This window comes from Perca fluviatilis, chromosome 18 (genome assembly GCF_010015445.1).
Source record: "Perca fluviatilis chromosome 18, GENO_Pfluv_1.0, whole genome shotgun sequence".
Classification (NCBI taxonomy): Eukaryota; Metazoa; Chordata; class Actinopteri; order Perciformes; family Percidae; genus Perca; species Perca fluviatilis.
In genome coordinates this window covers 35,777,254-35,793,522 of record NC_053129.1, presented here as the reverse complement: position 1 = coordinate 35,793,522, position 16,269 = coordinate 35,777,254, and the positions used below count along the sequence as shown (strand labels likewise).

At 44.0% G+C, this 16,269-nt stretch overlaps 1 pseudogene; it reads left to right on the top strand.

Moving 5' to 3' along the window:
• Nucleotides 1–6,358: 6,358 nt before the first annotated feature.
• LOC120546681 lies at nucleotides 6,359–9,962 on the top strand (annotated as a pseudogene).
• Nucleotides 9,963–16,269: the final 6,307 nt, after the last annotated feature.

The following is a 16,269-nucleotide window of genomic DNA, read 5'->3' as shown; positions in this document are numbered from 1 at the left end:
AGGCCACGGTATAGTTCGAACACTGTGTGTGTCTGTGTGTCTCTCTGTGTGTGTTTCTCCGTGTGTGTGTGTGTGTGTGTGTGTGTCTCTGTGTGTGTGTTTCGCTATGTGTGTGTGTTGACTGTTTCTCCGTGTGTTTGTGTGTGTGTCTGTGTTTCTCCATGTGTCTGTGTGTGTCTGTGTGTGTGTGTGTGTGTGTGAAAGTTTGTGTGTGTGTCTGTGTGTGTGTCTGTGTGTGTGTGTGTGTGTGAAAGTTTGTGTGTGTGTGTGTGTGTGTGTGTGAGAGAGAGTTTGTATGTGTGCGTTTGTGTGTGTTATAGGTAATGCACATGCGCAGAGGTCTCAGTGCAGCGGCAGACACACAGACAGACAGACAGACAGAGAGACAGACAGACCGACAGGCAGACAGACAGACAGGCAGGCAGACAGACAGGCAGGTAGGCAGACAGACAGAGAGACAGACAGGTTTTAATGAGTTAGTGACAGTCGGAGTGGATGGCCAGATGAGAGCTTTAACCCAACTTCTCTTCCCTTAAAGCTGACGGAGGTGAGTCCAAACTTCACTGCTAACAGTCACCTTTCTTCACATGTTCCACTTTGAACACGTTAACGGGTCTGTTGGACCGTAAATGTGCTCAAACTGTTTGGATCTACACGGAAGTGTCTTTTTAACCCGCTTCAGTTTAAACTGCAAACACTGAAACCCCTGACAGAGTCTGACCCACCCTGGTGGTAGTTTTCTTCTGCTGGAAACCGAGTTTAACTTCAAACTAATCACAGTTTTAGCATGGGACGGCACGGTAAAGTTAGAGCTAGCTGTCCTTATACTGCAGCTTGAAGGTGGGGTTGTTAATGCAGAACTCCGGATATTTTAGGATTATCTGCTCATCTGAAAAAATGACCTAAAGTCTTCTACTAAGCGTGGGAAGACACTGACTTATAGACGATTTCCTGTTTACAACCATGATTGGGTGCGCGCGCATACCAGGGGCAGAAAGCCAGATTGGTAAACTGGTAAGCTACTGCAACAACCTGAAGTATTGAAGCTTTCCTTATTGTTTTTATATAAATAAAACGTGATTTTAGTTGGATCTGTTTGTCTGTCTTTAATTTTGCAATGTTACTGTGATATATATATATATATATATGGCTAGAATTATCATTTTAGGCTAATTTAATAGCCTATATATCTATGGTAATAGCCAATGTTAGCAGCAGGGTTACCCCTGAGTGTACCACTATGGTTGGTTTATGCCTTAAAATAATGGCCAGGATTTTCGGGAAAGGTTATGATATGTGTGTCTCCATTTCAAACATCACTACAGGTCGACTGTTTTTAGCAGCAGAGGTTGATTGTGGGCGAGAGGGCGACAACACTGTCGTGGTTAGCTCACCGAAACTCTACTGCCAGTCTCCGCAACATTAGCTAGTGTCCGCTAGCATACCGTACGTGTAGGCTAACTATAGCCAGTTAGCTTTGTGGGTAACATAACACAAACCCACCCATCTCGTAGGAGTGAAGCTTCATATTTCAATTCAATACAATGATGGTACAAAAGGAGCACTAACGCCACAGGTCTTATGTTGACAACGTGGACGCAGATATAGGAAACTCTGAAGGCAGTTGTGATATTTACGTAGCCAGCTAGGCTAACATTGTTGCGCTAACATTAGCAAAACATCGGCGTAGCTTTAGCTAGCAGTCTAAACTTGTCTTGAGTCCGGACTCGAGTACTACAGCCCTGACAGGTAGATATCACTGAGCTGAACAACTTAAAAAGCTGCAACTTCTCTGATTGATCCAATGGGTGCCTGACTCTTGCATATGACCCCAATCTGTCCTTCTTATGGCTTGAAGCCATAACCTCTGCCGTTTTTTGGCAAAAGCATGCTTGTTGTATGTATGTTAAACATCAGGCACCCACCACTGGCTCTGTTTGTACAATTAACCACGCAACAACTCCTCGGCATTTTGACTAACACTATGCTACTACTACTATAGCTACACGAAACAAGTCTTCTTTCTGCCCCCCAGTTGCGTGCGCAGGCAGTGATGACGTTGCCGAGTGTCTGACAGTTCACATCGGTCCAGCGCTGACGTGTGACAAGTCATGTTGTGTTGTTTTTGTGGTCGAAAAAAAAATCAGGAAGTATCTCAGAGAACTTTCTTCCATTTAAAGAATTTCTGCTGAAACAGGAAGTCGTGCGGTGCGATGACACAGACGTGGGGCAGCAGCACAAAAGGCTGTCTCCCATTGTCCAGAGTCTGGTTCTGGGTCTGTGGAGGAGGTTTGAGTGAGTGGAGCGGAGGGAAGGGGATGTGTTTTGTGGGTTGATAACCAGTGTTGGGAGTAACGCCGTTACTTACGGCGTTATTTTCTCAGTAACGGAGTAATCTAATTAATTACTTTTCCATTATCGTTACTGAGAATGTAAAGTGGCGCGTTACTACAATTTGTTTGAATGAAGCGCGAGGTGTCACTGTACCTACACACCGCCGCCGACTTGAGCTTCTAAAGATACCGGAAGTCGTTCATTTCCAACGGAAGCTTCTCTCAGCTGCGAGGAGCGTCAAATCTGTCGGCGTCGCGTTTTGGGCGTTTTGAGCGTTTTGAGCGTTTTGAGCGTTTTGAGCGTTTTGAGCGTTTTGAGCGTTTTGAGCGTTTTGAGCGTCAATCCGAAAGTTGAAAGAAAGTCAACTTTATGGTAATGAGCTATGACGCGGTTCAGCGGCAAGCAGCGGCAAACGCCAGCAACCAATCGGAATGTAGACGTCCTTCGCGCTGGCTGATCCCAGAGTAACATACGATGTAAACTTTCGTTCCTACAAAAACATTAGTTCCGTGAAAATGGAGGAAAAGCTCATAATCGCTGTTGCTGGTTCCCCTATCATTTATGATATGACGTTGTTTGCGTATAGGCAGGTAACGTTACCTGCCGGTCACATCGTCTCTAAACAGGCTGCTCACGGTGAAGTCCTGCACGGTGAAGTCCCTCACGGTGAAGTCCCGCACGGTGAAGTCCCTCACGGTGAAGTCCCGCACGGTGAAGTCCTGCACGTTGAAGTCCTGCACAGTGAAGTCCCTCACGGTGAAGTCCTGCACGTTGAAGTCCTGCACGGTGAAGTCCCTCACGGTGAAGTCCCTCACGGTGAAGTCCTGCACGGTGAAGTCCTGCACAGTGAAGTCCCTCACGGTGAAGTCCCGCACGGTGAAGTCCTGCACGGTGAAGTCCCTCACGGTGAAGTCCCTCACGGTGAAGTCCTGCACAGTGAAGTCCCTCACGGTGAAGTCCTGCACGGTGAAGTCCCTCACGGTGAAGTCCTGCACGTTGAAGTCCTGCACGGTGAAGTCCCTCACGGTGAAGTCCCTCACGGTGAAGTCCTGCACGGTGAAGTCCTGCACAGTGAAGTCCCTCACGGTGAAGTCCCTCACGGTGAAGTCCTGCACGGTGAAGTCCTGCACAGTGAAGTCCCTCACGGTGAAGTCCCTCACGGTGAAGTCCTGCACGGGTCAACAGCTGGCGGCTGCTCGCTCTGCCTGCATTCTGCTGTGGTTCAGCAGCTAACGAGCGAGTTAACTAACAGACACCGCTGCGACCAACAACCAATACAAATTCTGTCAGGTCCATTAAGTCAAGAACACACATGACAATAAAAATGATTTAGGAAATTTTTATTGAATAATTGCATTTCAGCTAATAAATTCTGAATTAAATTTTGGCGGTATGGCTCTGTTCAGGGAGTCCTCTGACCTTTCATGAGCACCATGAAATAGCAGAGAGTCAGAGGACAGCAGCAGCATTAGGGAACGCTCACACAGTTTAGGACTGTGTGAGCTGAACTATTCCCCCACATGGACAGAGCAGCAACGATGACATAGAAGCAAACGCCACGTTATACACGACAAGGAGGAGCTGGGGAGGTGGTGGGCGGCAGAGAAGCGAGCAGCAAGCAGGTAGGAGCAAACTGAATCTGCTTTAAATAGGGCGCCCTGTTTGAGTGTAGCCATTAAGCAGCGAGGGGTGTTGACCAGCTGATGCGCTACTACAGATCAGCTGATGAGACCGTGTTGTTGGCCAATAGCGTTAGCAGCGTCTTGACTACCTGGCCTGCCAGAACTGACGCTGACGCTCAATTTCTGTCATTATATATGTAATTTATAAAAGGTTTCTAGTGTCAGTGTACTGGCTGTGCAGTGGCTGCTTGTGCTGTTTCTTCAATCGTGTGTTGATCATGATGGAAGAATGCTGCTACGTCAGAGCGGCCAAAGCCTCAAACAGCTTCCCCGTACTTTTTGACAAGCGTCCTTGACAGAGCGGCCAGAGCTTCTTTGCAGCTCAAGTTGGTGGCGGAGTGTACATACAGTCAGGCTTTGGCTGCGGCTGGGATGATGTCACTGTTGCATATGCGATGATGATTGGCTGGGTGGGCGGATGCCCTGCTCACGCTGTCTCACTGCACGCTGTAACTACCACGAAACACAAGACAGCGACAATGGCGACTGAGCCAGGGAAATTCAAAGGTAGCGTCGAACTGGAAGTACCGGCACTACTTCTCGCTCATTGAAATTAAATTAAAAGGCAAGAATGTTTATGTAACATGCACACTACGCCCAGGAAAAACTTCTTTATCCACGTCTGCCTCAAGCAACTCCAATCTTATGAAGCTTTGACATTAAAGACGTTATAGAACGTAAAAAATAACGTCAAAGTTACTTTGCTGAGTAACTAATTACTTTTACAATGTAGTAACTGAGTTACTAACTCAATTACTTTTTGGGAGAAGTAATTTGTAATTGTAACTAATTACTTTTTTAAAGTAAGATGACCAACACTATTGATAAGTTCTTTGAGTGGGGGAGGTGGGGGGGCATGTCCATGGATGCATTGGTGTGTGAGGAAGGAAACCTTTTTCTCAATCCTGGTGGAGATGGGAAGCCAGTGGAGTGAGTGGAGAATGGGGGTAATGTGCTCATGTTTCCGCAACAAGTTTCTATATCAGAACATTTGGGTTTCTTTCAAACAAATTTTAAAACAAAAAAGTGGGTGGTTCTCTACAAATCTCTTCACAAGTTTGATACATGATCAGTTCACTACTTTCATTGAATTTGGGTGTTTTAGTCAATTTTATAACGAAAGAAACATTGATAATAGAACACACACACACACACAGACAGAGACACACACACACATTTAGATACACACACAAACACATTTAGACACACACACACACATACTTAACACACAGACATAGACACACACACACAAACACACACAGACACAGACACACACACACACACACACACACACACACACACACACACACACACACACACACACACACAGACACACACACACACAGACAGAGACACACACACACACACATAGACACACACACACACACATTTAGATACACACACAAACACATTTAGACACACACACACACACATACTTAACACACAGACATAGACACACACACACGCACCCACACACACACACACACACACAGACACAGACACAGATACAGACACACACACATGCACACACACACACACACACACACACACACACACACACACACACACACACACACACACACACACAGACACACACATACACACACACACACACACACACACACACACACAGACACACACACATACACACACACACACACACACACACACACACAGACACTCAACGTTTTTTTGAAAAAGCATAAAAACATCAAAAAAGCGCTGAAAAATATTGACAGAAACTTTGGAAAAAAGTGTGGAAAAGACGACCAAAACATTGGATTTTCTTTTATATTTTGACCCAGAAAAACAATTTAAAAGTCTCACTCAAATGTCTACGTCTCATTTCAAGGTTTTTGTCGCTTTTCAAAATGTGCGTTTTTATCCCATTTCTTCTTAATGTTGTTGATGCATTTTTACAGGAGGGAAACCAACGCCACCGGGGCCCCGCAGCGGCTCTGACTTTCTCTACTTTATTACTTATTTATTACCTTTTACATTTAGTTCTTCATTCAGAACATCTGAACACGTGTAGACTACAGATCACAGATCAGCACTGAAGATTCAACGTCACTCACAGTTTATTCATACAACAAGTATTTAAATAAATACTTCATGAGGGATTGTATTCATGACACAAAGTTTCTGGGCGTACCGTTGGGTCCAAAGATATTCTCTGAGAAAAGATTCTCCACAGATTTTGTCGCTTTTTCATCACTTTTGTCAATGTTTTTTTCTGACTTTTTTGTCACTTTTTTGTCAATGTTTTTGTTGCTTTTTTCCATCTTTGCTGCACAGTTTGACATTTCTTTCTTTTCTGTCTTTGTTTACAGTGGAAGAAGATGGAGCAGGAAATGTTGTACCCACCAGAAGACTACGACTACAATTATACCGAGGACCTGATTGGACCTTGTACCTTCCAGAACAACCACAGCATTAAGCTGATCATCGGCCCGTACGTGCACTCCATCATCTGCATCCTGGGCTTCGTGGGGAACAGCCTGGTGATCGTCACGTACGCCTTCTACAAGCAGACCAAGTCCATGACGGACGTGTACCTGCTGAACGTGGCCATCGCCGACCTCCTCTTCGTGGTGACGCTGCCTCTCATTGTGTACAACGAGCTGTCGGCGTGGCCGATGGGGCCGTTGGCGTGCAAGCTGCTGCGCGGCTCCTACAGCGTGAACCTGTACAGCGGCATGCTGCTGCTCGCCTGCATCAGCACCGACAGGTACATCGCCATCGTGCAGGCTCGCCGCAGCTTCAGACTGCGCTCGCTGGCCTACAGCCGTGTCATCTGCGCCATCGTGTGGGCGTCCGCCGTACTGCTGTCCGTCCCGGACTTTTACTTCTACCACTGGTACGAGCCGTCCCACAGCGTGGAGATGTTCATGGACGAAGACGAAGAATCAACATCCACGCCTCCTAGGCACGTCTGCGAGTTCAGGTGGGTAGATCTGACGTAGGATAGGCATGTATGAGCTTTAGCTTCAGCCTAATCCTTTCAGTCACTATTTACTGTTTGTGTTTGCACTGTGATGGGAGCGTGCCTATGTTCACACAACCCTATGTTCCCACAGCCCTATGTTCCCACAGCTCTATGTTCCCACAGCCCAATGGTCCCACAACCCTATGTTCCCACAACCCTATGTTCCCACAGCCCTATGTTCCCACAACCCTATGTTCCCACAACCCTATGTTCCCACAGCCCTATGTTCCCACAACCCTATGTTCCCACAGCCCAATGTTCCCACAACCCTATGTTCCCACAGCCCTATGTTCCCACAACCCTATGTTCCCACAGCCCAATGGTCCCACAACCCTATGTTCCCAAAGCCCTATGTTCCCACAGCCCTATGTTCCCACAACCCTATGTTCCCACAGCCCTATGTTCCCACAACCCTATGTTCCCACAGCCCTATGTTCCCACAACCCTATGTTCCCAAAGCCCTATGTTCCCACAGCCCTATGGTCCCACAGCCCTATGTTCCCACAGCCCTATGTTCCCACAGCCCTATGTTCCCACAGCCATATCTTACCACAGCCCTATGGTCCCACAGCCCTATGTTCCCACAGCCATATCTTACCACAGCCCTATGTTCCCACAACCCTATGTTCCCACAGCCCTATGTTCCCACAGCCCTATGGTCCCACAGCCCTATGTGCCCACAGCCCTATATGCGGGCCAGATCATAATCTGCAAGGGGCCGGATTGGGCCCGCAGGCCTTGAGTTTGTCACATGTGGCCTACTGCATTGAACGCTCCACCTACGTAAACACCTTCCCGTAATCAGCGGCGCCGTCATTACGGCGCCTAGTGCAAGCGTAGAGTTCAGTTCACTGGGAAAAAATTCTAAGGTTCGGCAGAAACCAGAACCCCGTCAAAAAGCCCAATATTCAGCCCAATCTGAAGCCCAATCGTGGATTCGGTGCATCCCTGGTTCCAGCGCTAGACAGCAAATTGCTGGCTACTGAGCTGCATTACTTTTACAGTAAAAATGAAAATATACAGGATATTATTGTGATTATATACAGCAAGCTGATGTAATTTCACAGCGAAATACTGCTTTATTACATTACATTGTGAAGTTACAGTTTATAGCTGTAGATTTCTTGTAATTTACTGTAATTTAATGAATGACCGTCAGTGAGCGTGTTGGCTGTTTCATTTTGAGAGTTTCTGTTTTTATTCCGTGATTCCTGTGATAACAGCTGATAGTAGATTGATGTTTCACAGCTCTGTGCCGGCTTCAAAAACTGAAGAAACAACAACAAGGATCCCAAAGCAAAAGCTCTCCGTCTCGCCTGTGACTCACACAATCCCTCGCCGTGCGGCGCTGCAGGTGGAGACGGTTAAAAGATACATTACGTGTCCCCATACATCACACGTTCAATGTCACCAAAAAGTTAGGCCTCCTCCACACTGGCTGCATGGCGTGTCCGTTTTTTAATTTTGGCTCCCATGTTACCAGGTTACAGCGTACGCCGCGTGAGACACCTTTCTGGTGTGCAAAGACGCCACGCAGCCGCCACGCGCCAGTGTGCAGGAGGCCTAAGGCCGGTTACACACTGGCTGTGTTGCGCGTGAGCGTGGCGTTTCTGTTGCGTTTCAGCTGCGTGGCGTTTTCTGATACTGATCTGATTACAGCAAAGACAACGTCGGTAGTATTGACGGCAGAATAGGCTCCAGAACATTTCCTTCTCTATTGACAGGTGACATATTTAAATTACATTTATATATCTGCATTTATGTCAAAACCTCGAGACTTTCAAACATCAACATGTCATTTATTAAATGTATTCATGTCAAAATGACATATAAACATCTTTTCCTATTCTATTTTGTCTGGAAACGCTTCCAACACGCTCGCGTGTCGTGTGAAAATTAAGCGTTGGTTCTATTTCTAGCTTGCACGCATTTTCGGTACGGCTCGAGCCGAGCCTGAGACGTGGATGTCACGGAGGCAGTGTGTAAGCTCTAACCTGTCAACATGGGAGCTGAAAAAATGGACATGCCACGCAGCTGACACGCTCCCGCTACGCAGCCAGTGTGTAACCGGCCTAAGAGTGTAGCAGTAGCTTAGGATGGGATAGGCATGAGCTTTAGCTTCAGCGTAATCCTTTTAGTCACTATTTACTGTTTGAGTTTATACTGTGATATGTATATAATTATTATTTTAATGATGACTGAATAAACTACTACTGCTACTAATACTAGGTTCACGGACAACACCACAGCGTTGACTACCATGATGGCGGTGCCCAGCACCCAGCTGGCCGTGGGTTTCATCCTGCCGCTGCTCGTCATGGTCTTCTGCTACACCGCCATCATCGTCACCCTGCTGAAAGCCAGAAACTTCCAGCGGCACAAAGCGGTGCGGGTGGTGCTGGCCGTGGTGGCCGTGTTCGTCATCTGCCACTTGCCGTACAACGTGACACTGCTCTACGACACGGCTAACATGTTCGAGCTGCAGTCGTGCCAAGACTCGGACATCCTGCAAGTGGCCAAGACGGTGACGCAGACCATCGCCTACCTGCACTGCTGCCTGAACCCGGTGCTGTACGCCTTCGTAGGCGTGAAGTTCAGGAACCACTTCAGGATGATCATCCAGGATCTGTGGTGTCTGGGGAAGAGATAAATCGCCCCTCGATGGTTCTCCAGGGTAACCTCCGAGATCTACGTGTCCCCTGCCGCTCGGTGGATGGATCCAGCGAAAACGGCTCGTCTTTTACCATGTGAGGATGCCCGGCGGGTTCATGTGTGGACCAGTAACTTCCCTCCTAGACCCAAAGATTACAAACTACCCTCCTAGACCCAAAGATTAGAAACTACCCTCCTAGACCCAAAGACCAGTAACTACCCTCCTAGACCCAAAGACCAGAAACTACCCTCCTAGACCCAAAGACCAGAAACTTCCCTCCTAGACCCAAAGATCCAGAAACTTTCCTCCCAAAGATCACCGGAAAAGCCTGCTGGTTTCTGGAAATCTAAAACTGACTCAAGTAAATAATTGTGTTGCTTCAACCCTTGTGTTGTGTTCTGACCTTTTTTTTTTTCTTTTAAAGATAATTCTTTTTTGGGGGGCGGCTTTTTCCGCCTTTTTTTAATAGATAGGACAGCTAGGTGAGAAAGACGCGAGAGAGATAGGGAAGACATGCAGGAAATCATCATAGGCCGGACTCGAACCCCAGACCTCTGCATTGAGGCATAAACCTCCCAGTATATGTGCGCCTGCTCTATCCACATTGCCACTTTCTTCCATGTTTTAGATGCTATTTTTGACTAACATCAACTCATTACCAATAGTTTTACACATATTTTTGGAATTCATGGTCAATAAAAATCATTTATGTCATTATATTATACCTGATGTTGAAATGATGAATTATTTTGACTAATATTAGGGGAACATATGTCAGTGGAGAATCACAGAAGTGTGGATCTCAAAGTTTAGTTCAGGTTTTGAAACCATTTACATTTTTTCAAATGCTATGAGATTGAATACCCACAATTCAGTGAAAGTAGTAATTGAGTACTTGCAATTGTACTTAATTTTTTGATTAATTTAGTTCAAAAGAAACCCATATTTCTGATACAAAAGTTTTGAGAACGGGTCAAATTTGACCCGAGGACGACATGAGGGCTGAGCTGTAGGTGTGACAACATAAATCTGATGGTTTTAAGTAGGGATGCACTGATTCGACTTTTTCAGTCCCGATATCAATGCCAGGGCTTTGTGTATCTGTCGATACCCGATACCGATCCGATACCGTTGCTGAATTAATAATAAACTAATACCTTCCACCTTATACCTTCCTTCCACCATGTGGAAGACACTAAAGGCACCAGACCTTCCTAACTAAACATTACTTTCCTAACTAAGACAAAATAACATAGATGTAATGTATTGAATCCTTATTTATTTGTTATTTAAAAAACAATTGTACATTCAAATCGAAAATATAATGTAATCAAACTTCTTAAAATAAATTTAAATAAATAATAATTGCCTTCAATAATGGGCCACCTTTATATAGGTTTATAATGGCTTATTCTACTGTCAGGAGTACATAGAATATCACAAAAACATCTTAATGTCATCGTGTTTACTAAAAGCTTTCATTAAGGGTTTGCTTGGCTCCACGACATTATACAATAACTTTATATGAAGTAAAATCCATGAAACAGTTACAGAAGCTAAACTATTTGTATTGTGCAAACTTTAAAGTAGTAAAATAAACTAAAATAGAATGAATAGCCTACACAAACAAACAACTTTAACATTGTTTCCCTTTCAAAACTAAATAGTTGTAAGCTAGTACTGTATAACCACTACCTTGGCCACAGGTAAGTTAGGTTGTTGTAGTGTGGTTGTAGTGGGGGACTGAACGGAGCTCCGCTGTCAGCCTCCTTCGCTGTTTGAATAACGTTAGCAGGTTGGAGGACGTATTTCAGCGAGGCGAGACATCTTAAATCCAGAGTTTTAATCATTGCTCTGAACCCGTCTTTCTCAACGGTCTGTGGAGGGACCGGAGGTGGATTGCGTTCATAATGTTGTGACATGTCTTTAATGTTAGCGCAGTAACATTAGCACGGTAACGTTAGCACAGCCGAGTAATGTTACGCTAACGTTAGAGCGACGGGCAACAACAGTTTTAGAAACAAAAACCTTGGGAACAACAGACGGCTCCTCTCTTGACCACACGTTGTTCTGATGTATCTCCGCTCTTTCTTCATCCTGTAGCTAACTTTCCAGCATGCCATTGGGCAGTGTAGCTACATTTGTAAATGTAAAATTATTAGTGTTAGAAACTGTTTAAGTCACAAATTGTTATATGCTATGGTGTTTTATCCTTTTAAAGAGAGTTAGTTGTGGGTTATTAATTGTTATTAATTGTTAAGTTAGTTAACAGGGGCTCCGGTGCTGCGACGGACAAAAACAAAAAACAAAACTCCCCTAGCATTGGCAGGACTTTATAAGCATTATGCTTCTGCCTGCTCCTTCTTTAAATCATCCTTTTTGTTCTTTGATGGAATCAGATTGATTTGTCTCGATTGGTTTTTATCTGACTTTTTTTCTCTTTTCTTTCACAGTATGTTGATTGTTCAAGATGAATAAATCAAACTGTGTTGACTTTGATATTCACTGTAATCACGTTTTCTTGCAGCAGTCCAAACAGCTGTTTTATTAGTGATTTATTTCCATAAAGGGTTAAAGACGAAAAACAGAGTTGATGTTTATGAGTTCAACCTGTGTTAAAACAACACTAGAGAACTTTTTGTAACTTAAAATAATGTTTCCAAAATTATTTCAGTGGTTCATCAACTCGTAACTCGCTTTGCGGCTCTCTACCGGCTGTAACCGCACTATGCCAGTTTGCCACATCGGGTAGCTGATCTGTAGTTCGAATGAGACATAATAATGAATATACAAGATGAACATACATTGTGTATGCATGCACTGATGCATGAGTTGCCCTAGGTTTGTTTAGTTGTGTGAGGAATATTTTCATGCTTCTCATTCATCACTGGTAACCTGTACTTATGTTTAAAACCAATACAAATTTCCAATCACAAAAAAAGACTAAAAATAGACTTGATGTTTATGAGTTCAACCTCTTTTAACAAATATAAATCTTGTACATTTAAAAGTCAAAGAATAAAGACGTTTTCTTCACAATTAAGTGGTATATCTTTTATATTTATAACATTTGAACATGTTTTATACTTCTCGTAAATATAATCTAATTTCCATATATGAGCTTTTTGTATAAATGTTTGAAAACTGGACGTAGTCTCACGTGTATCCTTCCGCTAACTTCACAGTAACAAAGACAGCCGTGCTGGGCTTCTTCATAAATTCCATTTTACGGTTGGTTTCCAACAGACATGAACTCTGTTATGATTTCCTGTTGTCATTTCAACCATCGTGGAAGAAGTACTAATACCACAGTGTAGAAAATGGAATCCATCCATCCATCTTCGTACGTTTATCCGTGGTCGGGTCGCGGGGGCAGCAGCTCCAGCAGAGGACCCCAAACTTCCCTTTTCGAGCCACATTAACCAGCTCTGACTGGGGGATCCCGAGGCGTTCCCAGGCCAGGTTGGAATTATAATCCCTCCACCTAGTCCTCCCAGCTGGACGTGCCTCCACCTAGTCCTGGGTCTTCCCCGAGGGCTCCTCCCAGCTGGACGTGCCTCCAATAATAATAATAATAATAATAATAATAATGGCAGCCACGAAGTTGCGCGAACAAGTGATGCTGTTGCAATATATCGTGTGCAAGACCCAAGGTTCCGGAAAGGTGAATATGTATTCCAATAGCCAATTAAACAGAAGGCCTCATATGGTAAGCAGTTTCAGACAGTTTCCATCATATTTGGATATGTATGCATGAGACCTCGGTAATCAGTGAATGTGATCTACACGTTTTTCATTTCCCCAGGTTATGCATCAGCACTTATTCAATCTTTGCAAGAAAGCTACACCAAAGCTCTCCGAGAATCTAATGCTTCCTTGAATGGCAATGCACCTGCCCCCATCTCCAAATCATTTAATCAAATTCCAAAAGAGGAAGTACTTAACTTTTAGCCTGGTAGACCCCAGACCCTTCTCAGCTGTAACTGAGAGTGGGTCTGGGGAAGCTTCATTCACTGCCCATTTCTAAAGGGGCATCACCAACGGAAGCTGCTCAAATGCTTCTGGGCACAATTGGATAGTCTTTCAACCAATCAGAGCAACGATCTGGGTGACGCTGCGCTTCAGTAGCTGTAATGTTGAATTTAAACAAGAAGCTGCTCGCTGTTGCTGCGCTATCATCATTGTGTAAAGCCCACCTCGATGGTTGTGATTGGTGTAGAGCCCGCCTCGACGGTTGTGATTGGTGTAAAGCCCGCCTCAACGGTTGTGATTGGTGTAAAGCCTGCCTCAACGGTTGTGATTGGTGCCTTGATTTGGAGAAATTGGAAATGGCCTTGAATGGGCTCTTGGCCAGACTGACTTGCAGAGCAAATCTCAAATTTGCTGGAAGATCATCAGGGTTTACCCAGGCTACTCAACTTTTATCTCACAATTTAAAATCTTGTAGTGGTTGGTTGTTGGTTGCGCCTTCTCCTTCTCTGTTCTGTAATTTTACTTGGTGGTGGGATCCTGTTACTGCAATTCTGCATGCCCCTTGCCATGGTCTCTTATTGTGTGCTGTCGCATGTCAGCAGTCTTATGTACCTGAAAGCCATACTTGAGTAAAAGTACAAGTAGCTTACCGGAAAATGGCTTTTGTAGAAGTAAAAGTCTGCAAAAGTAAAATGCTTAGGGGGAAATGTGGTGGCGTAAAAGTAAAAGTTTCCGGAAATATAAATGATGAAGTACAGATACGTGAAAATTCTACTTAAGCAAAGTAGTGAAGTATTTGTACTTTGTTCCATTACAACACTGCATGTTTGTGTTGCTTTGTCTTTTGTTTGCTTGTAATTGTACCTGTTGGTGGGAGCTTTTAGTTGTGATTTTGTCATGTGTCACTTTGCATGTGTTTGTGCATGTGTGAGTAACCAATAAACTAATTTTATTGAAATAAAATGCATGTCTTCTGTCTACTGTTTTTTTTTTTTTAAATCAGTGATTTATTTAATTGAGGGGATTGGGGATGTAACCTCACAACAAAACAAAGATACTACTAAACTGTTAAAAAAAACTGAAAAAGGTAATTAAAATAATCTTCATCCAAACAAGGCCATTCAAATCCTTTGTAGGCACCTTCTTGGAAGTCTGAAACCAGGCAGGACGGTATCGGCCTGCGTATGTTCCTCCCCAGAATACCATATGCCCAATGTATAACCTCCTGTATGCTTAATACCTGAATTGCCTAGGGATAGGGATGTAGCAGAAAAGTTGGTTATATGTTTTAATAGATTGAAAGGTGAATGAAATAACTCAAATATAAACATACTCATGTGTGCTGGCTTCAAGAGGACCGTGATCCTTCCTGAAATGAGAGTAAGCTACTCGTATAGCCACACAAACACCTGTCAAACACAGTGATGGGGACATCGATCTTTTATTTTCTCTCTGACAATGAGCATCACTAATTAAATGATAAAGTATTGATTAGAGGTGTGAATCTTACCTGATTTCCCGATTAGAATCGATTACGATTATCATGTCAGCGATTTGATTCGATTCAATATCTCGATGCATCAAATCCATGTTTCTATTAAAGCCATATAGGATATTTAATTCATAGCTTTTCAAGCTTCAAAAACCAAACATTGTGCAGTGCTCTAATACTAAATAAATTGGATACATAAAACTATACAGCACTGAGCACATGGCACTTCCCGAATGTGTTAAAACATACCAGAATGTGTAAACAGAAAGGTTGTTAGGCCTACATTACATTGTAAACAGAAATAATCTATTATGACCAGATCAATTATCGATGCAGCATTTTCCATGTCCACAATTCGATGCATTGATTATTTGATTAATTTCAACACGTCTAGTGGAGGATGGAGGAAGGCCATAGGTACATGATGTTTGATGGTGAAACCTGCCTTCAAAGGGGCTGTTTTTTTTTATCCACATTGAAGCACACACTGGTCCACAAGGGCTCACCCACATCCCACTGGTCAAAAAGAACCCTCCTCAGTTTTCCCGTGGCGGTGAGTTGGATTTTAGCACAGGCAATATCGCATTCTGTCAGCAGATGCCGGCAAAGCACCAGTGTGCATTGTGTGCATCTCTTCAGCTCTGATTAGGACTACTGACACTTTGGAGGACTGCAGGGGGTACGTGTCCCCCTAGGGGTACAAGGCTGTAGTCCAGAATATTGTTCATCTATGTAGACTTTTTTTCTACCAAAAATGTGACATTCGTGTCTCCTTCTTTGGACCTAATCTATCCTTCCTTCTATTGGCTTTCTACTTTTTACAAGTTTCTCACTTTTTTCAAAAGTTATGTCATTGTTTTTAAAGTTTTTGATACCTATTCTTGCCTTCCTCCCTTCTTTCTTTCTACCATCTTTATTCCAAGATCAGGGGGTACCTGGCTTAAAGAGACAATTCAAAATGGGGACATTATTGAAGGAAGTTTCAAAACCCCTGCTGTAGGCTACAGCCAACAGCTGGTGGCAGTCATGCAACAAGTTGTTATGCCAAACGCCATAAAAAAAAACAAAAAACCTACGTAATCACGGGGGCGGTCCCTGATTTTCCCAGGTGCCTTGAATGCACCATATGCCCGAATGTTTGAACCAT